The sequence below is a fragment of the Helobdella robusta genome (genome assembly GCF_000326865.2).
Source record: "Helobdella robusta unplaced genomic scaffold HELROscaffold_30, whole genome shotgun sequence".
NCBI classification, from domain to species: Eukaryota; Metazoa; Annelida; class Clitellata; order Rhynchobdellida; family Glossiphoniidae; genus Helobdella; species Helobdella robusta.
Genome location: NW_008704502.1, coordinates 642,258 through 648,955, shown reverse-complemented (window position 1 = coordinate 648,955; position 6,698 = coordinate 642,258).

Here is a 6,698-nt window from a genome sequence, read left to right as displayed (position 1 = left end):
CATACATACATACATACATACATACATACATAGATACATACATACATACATACATACATACATACATACATACATACATACATACATACACACACACACACACACACACACACACATACACAGACATACACACAAATATACAAAACAACAACATATACAAACCTGATTAACTGGAGATTAACGAGTCCTGGGTAGGAGAAGTGATTGCCAACAAGCGCAACGTATCCCGTCACCTCCCGTACACCATTCAAAAAACTCATATCGTACTCCGTATCCTTATGTAGGGAGGATATATCCAGGTTTCCATTCAAGTGTGTGCAATTTGTGTACGCCCGGCGATACTCCGCGTATGCCTTGTCAGCGTCTATCGTTTTGAAGGTCGCCGACGTGCATACTGTTTGGTTGGTTGGGTGGATGGATGGATGGATTGATGGATGGATGGATGGAGGGATAGAGGGATGGATGGAGGGATGGAGGAATAGATGGTTGGATGGATGGATGGTTGGATGGTTGGTTGGTTAGTTGGTTGGTTGGTTGGATGGATGGATGGATGGATGGAGGGATGGATGGATGGATGGTTGGTTGGTTGGTTGGTTGGTTGGATGGTTGGTTGGTTAAATTGTTGGTTTGATGGTTGGTTGATTGTGTGATGGTTAAATGAAAAGTGCATAAGTTAGAACGTTGGGTACTTGGTGATAATAAAAAATAATCATACTGATGTTTGTCACAATGACGATGAGGAGGTTAGTTGAAACGATGAACGAGATGATGACGAGGATGACGACGATGATGATGAACGAGATGATGATAATGGTGACGATGACGACAGTGATGGATGCATTGTCAAGGAGGGTATGTGAAAGGTTCGTGACCATTCCTGCCTCTCTAAATAATTGCATCACATCATGGCGAAGACGATGACGACGACGATATTGTTGTTGTTGATGATGATGACGATGATAATGATGATGATGATGTTGATGATAAAGATGATGAAGATGATGACAATCATGGCGATGAACGGATAAAACCTTATAAATATACAAAAGATTCATTAGCAATTTTGTAAAAACCTCATTGATAATATATCGGCTCCATCGAAGAGTAGAAAAACAAAGTCAACAAACCAACAACAACAACAAGAGCAACAACATCATCATCGTTAACATAAATAACAACGATAAAAATATGAGCTGAATTTCAGAAAATTTTGAAAAAATTTGACTGGCTGAGAAAACAATGCTTAACTGGCACCGTAAACATCAAACAACAACAACAACTACTACTACTACCACAACAATAACAAAAAGGTCAGGAAATAAAAAGCAACGACAATAATAGTAGTCGTTTTTGTTGTTGTTGATGCTATTGTTGTTGTTGTTGATTTTTTTATCATTTGACACAAAAGAACCACGCTACACAGGAAAAAAATTTCTGTGAAAATTGTCTTCTTCAATTTCTAGAACATCCATCGTCGTCGTCGTCATCATCATCTTCATCATCCTCATCATTATCATCATTATTGACACTTACGTCAAGCACAAACACACGCGCACACGCACGCACACACACACACACAGACACGCAAATATACACCATACACAAACTCAGAAACACTTTTTTAAATTTTTTGAAATAATTAATTATGGAAGGATGTTTTTAAGGTGATGTTGATGTATCTGAGTGGGTCGGAAGAAATCTTTAAGGCGATGATGATTATGATGACGATGATGATGATGATTATGATGATGATGATGTTTCTTCTTCTTCATATTATTATTATTAAAGTGTTTTGTTTGTTTATGATCTATTCAGTGTTTTGTTATCCTCGAAAAAAGATCTTCATTATAATTTTTTTTTTAAAAATGAGATGACTTCTGCGCGCCTTTTAAAATATTTATTTCCTTACGTGCGCTTTAATTCATTCTCTCTCTCTCTCTCTCTCTCTCCCTCTATTTTCTTCTTTTAATCAATTTTTCTTTTATTTTTCATCTTTTTCTCTCTTTCTTTTTTCTTCCGTCTATCTGATCCTTTCTCTCTTTCTATCTGTTTCTTCTTTTTCCCTGTTCTATATTTCTCATTTTATTTTTACTTTTTTCTTAGCTTTTTTGCTTTCGTTCCCTTTCTTCTTTTCTTCCTCTTTCTCTCTCTCTCCCTCCTCTCCCTCTCTCTCTCTCTCCCTCCTTTCCCTCTCTCTCCCCCTCTATCTCTCTTTGTTTCTCTGTCTCTCTCTCTCTCTCTCTCTCTCTTAAATTCTATTGTTTATTGCTGTTAGCAGGTCACAGGTTAACAATCCTCTGCCCAGGAGCGATAAATTATCGCGAAAAATCACTGTAACATTATGGCCAACTACTTTAAAAATTTCTAGAAATATTATTGGATGGAAAATATACAAGCAAATAAACATACAAAATACGTACAAACATACATACATACAAACATACATACATACAATCATACATACATACACACATACCTATTTATGTCTACATACATACGACACACAGATAGGCACAGACCATCAGAGATGTACGCACATACATACAACAACATCAACAACCATACAATACATACGCACGGACACATATACAACACGTACATAAATACATACATATTCAAATACAAACAAATCTACAAACATATACAAAACATTAAGAAACATTAACATACAAAATAAACATACCACAAACTTATCAACGGTATCTAAAAACAATTAACCGCTCTATCAGCATCAAAGAACATTCCGCCGGAATGCTTTTGGAGTGGTCATTTTTACTACCACAACAACTACTACTACTACAGCTACAACCTCTGCTACTACTGCCAATACAACCACAACGTCAGCGTCGTCCCCATCAGCATCATATCATCAACACGATTATCGTCATTTTCATCATTTTCTTCTTCTTTTTCATTATTGTCGGCATACTTATCATCTTTTTCACCATCATCATCTTCTTTTTCTTAATTGTCGTCATCATAATCATCATCATCATCGTCATCATCATCATCGTCGTCGTCATCATCATCATCAACGACGCAGGAAATTACACGGGCTTTTAAGTTTCGTTAGCCATACTCCACACTCGCTGGCTTTTGATGCCAGCAAATTATTCCTAGTAACGATTATATAATATTAATAATAATATAAATAATAAATAAATATAATAAATTATGATTAAAAATAATTGTTGTTAGATTTATAATTTTAGTAAAATTATTTTCAAACCGTGCTTGAAATATTTGCTCTATACGGTGGTATAAAATTCATACTAAGGTTGAATGTATAAAAGTTGTAATTATGTGTTGGTGCTTTAGCTCTTGTTATATTTCAACTGGTCATAATAATAGTAATTATTTGTATTGTTATATATTATTATTATTATTATTTTTAATTAATTAATTCATAATTTAAAACATCAACATTTTTTTAACATCAGTGTGAAGTTTTAAAAAAAATAATCAAGAAATATCGTGACATTTTAAATTGATAAAATGTAATAAAATTATTTACGACGATATTATTATTTAATTATTATTATTATTATTATTTGATTTTATTTTATCTGAGGTTATCTCAACACATGTCAAAGTCTTGAATTATTAATTTAACGATTAATTTTTTTTCCTCTTTTGTTTAATGCTAGTCTGTGTATATATTTGTATGTTTGTCAGTGAATATGTTTGTGTGTGTGTGCGTGCGTGTGTGTGTATGTGTGTGTGTGCGTGTGTATGTGTGTATGTGCGTGCCTGTGTATGTGTGTGCCTGTGTATGTGTGTTTTCAGTAGCTCAGAAAGCCTTATATGATTTTTATAGCAAAAGAGGGGTTCGTCTCAAACTTTCTTTATGAAATTTGAAAAGAAGAAAAAGAAAGAATGAGAGCGAGAAAGAGAGAGAGAGAGAGAGAGAGAGAGAGAGGAAGAGAGAGAAAGACAGAGAGAGAGAGAGAAAAAAAGAGAGAGAGAGAAAGAGAGAGAGAGAGAGAAGGAGAGAGAAAGAGAGAGAGAGAGAAAGAGAGAGAGAGAGAGAGAGAGAAAGAGAGAGAGAGAAGAAAAGAGAAAAGGGATGGGAAAATTAGAGAAGGAAGAGCCATATGAGCCATAAATAATAAACATCTCAGGTTTAAAATTTTTCTTTAATCTAAATTTTTTCTATATAATTTAGCATTTTTTAAATATTAGCTTCAGTATTTCAACCATTTTTCAATGTAGTAGCAGTAGGAGTAGTGGAGGCAGCAGCAGTAGTAGCAGCAGTAGTAGTTGAAGTAGTAGTTGTAGAAGTAGTAGTAAATGGAGTATTAGAAATAATAATAATTGGATGAAAGATGCAAGCGTACTAGTTTTTAGTACAAGCGCACTTTTCCAATATCTGGATGATGGGATATTTTTGAGACCGGAAACTGATGGAAAAAGATTTTTCATTTTTTTTTACTACAAATTTTACTCGTAAATATTTGAAATACTTTTTTTTGTCTAGGCAACCATCACTCAAGTGTGTGTGTTTGTATTTGTGTGTTGTATGTGTATGTTTGTAGGTGTATGTTTGTGTGCATGTGTGTGTGTGTGTGTGTATTTTGTTTATTTTCTCGGCCGTGTTTGTGTTTCATATGCAAATGCGTCCAAATTTCAAATGACAGGAAATCAATGGTCAGCAGGCATTCACGTGACGTCATTTTATGATGACGTTGACGACGACGATGATGAAGAAAATGATGATGATGGTGAGGATGATGATGCTGGTGAAGATGGCAAATGATAGTAATAATAATAATGATGACGATAATAATGAGCCAGGCAAACAATTAGGTTGATGCCGAAAACAGAAAAAAAATGATGACTATGATGATGATGATGATGACGACGACAAATACCTTGTTGTCGTTTATGATGACGAAAGCAAACTAACAAACGATAAAATGATGACGAATAAAATGACGTCATCGTGAAACATGGAGGAAGTCTCACCGCAGAAACGAGAGAGATAGAGAGAAAGAGAGATATGGAGGTAGGGAGAGAGGGAGGGAGGGAGGGAGAGAGATGGAAGCACAGATAAAATATTTTGCCGCTCCGCTGCAAATGGAATAACATCAAAGTTGACATTATCATCGTCGTCATCCTCTGAATCATCGTCATCATCAGTTGACAAGGATTGAATTTGTTTGTTCAAATGAGTCAACGATGTAATCAAGTAACGAATTTGTGTTGTGCTACTTGATGATGATGATAAATATTATTATTGTAGGGTATTATGATAAGGTATTTTCGTGTGTGGTATTATTATGAGGAGTTTTCATGATAAAATGCTGATTAACTTTTGAAAAATATTAATTTTCCAATGAACATAAAACAACTGCTGCAGCTACTGCTGCTGCTACAAATGCCACTATTACTACCACTGTGTTGCAGCTAGTACTACTAACGTAACATTCATTCGTTTATCTATTTGTTCTTTCATTCATTCATTTACTCATTCAATTTTTCATTCATTATTATTATAAACAAAATTATTTCTTGCCTTATCTCTAAGAGATACGTCATCATTAAAATTTGAAAAACAAAAAAAAAAAAACAAAAAGAAAAATGAACTTCAAAATGTTTTTAATTTGGAGAATTTTGATAAACTGTCCGGATTAAAGCGATTTGGTCATTTAATCCGCGTGCATTCATCCAACCAGCTGACCAAACACAATGAATGAATGAATGAATGAATGAATGAATGAATGAATGAATGAATGAATGAATGAATTAATTAATTAATTAATTAATTAATTAATTAATTAATTAATTAATTAATTAATGATTTAATTAATTAATTAATTAATGGATGAACGAATGAATGAGTGAACGAACAAACGAACAAATGAATAAATAAATAAACGAACTACTGAATAAATGAAAGTTTGCGTATTTGTAATAGTAGAAGCAACAGCAGCAGATGCAGTAGAAATAACAAAAATATTTGTATAAATAGCAGTGTTAGTAGTAGCAGCAGCAGAAGTAGTAGTAGTAATAGTAGTAATGGTAGTAGTAGTAGCAGTAGTAGTAGTAGAGTAGCAATAGTAGTAGTGGTAGCAGTAGTAGTAGTAGTAGTAGTAGAAACAGTAGATATTTTTTAATGACAAATTATCCTTATTTAGCATAAGATTTTAAGAGGAGTTTAACAACACAGTCAAACAAAATGTAAGCACATGTGTGTCTTAAAATTATGCCGTGGTTGATGATGATAATGATGCTGATGATGATGATAATGATGATGATGGTGGTGGTAATGATGGCGATGAGGGTGATGATAATGATATTTATGATGATGGCGTGTTAACGACCGCAAAAAGATACCGACAGAGGAACGTGCATAAAAGTATTTATGATGATGAAACGGGCTTGATGATGACGATGATGCGACGACGATGATGATGATGACGATGATGATGACGATGATGATGACGATGATGACGATGGTGATAAACGTAGTCAACCTTTCTTGGCGTATCCGTAATTTGATTTTCTAACTGCTGCAGGGGTGGTAGTAGTAGTAGTGGCGGCAAGTAGGATGATGACGATGAGGAAGATGATGATGACGATGTTGTTCTTTGGTCTTAGTAATGATCTCATTTGTCACGGATGATGGTAATGATGACGATGACGATGCTATAATTGTTGTAGATTTCTTTAGAGTTTCTGTTGTTGCTGTAGTTGTT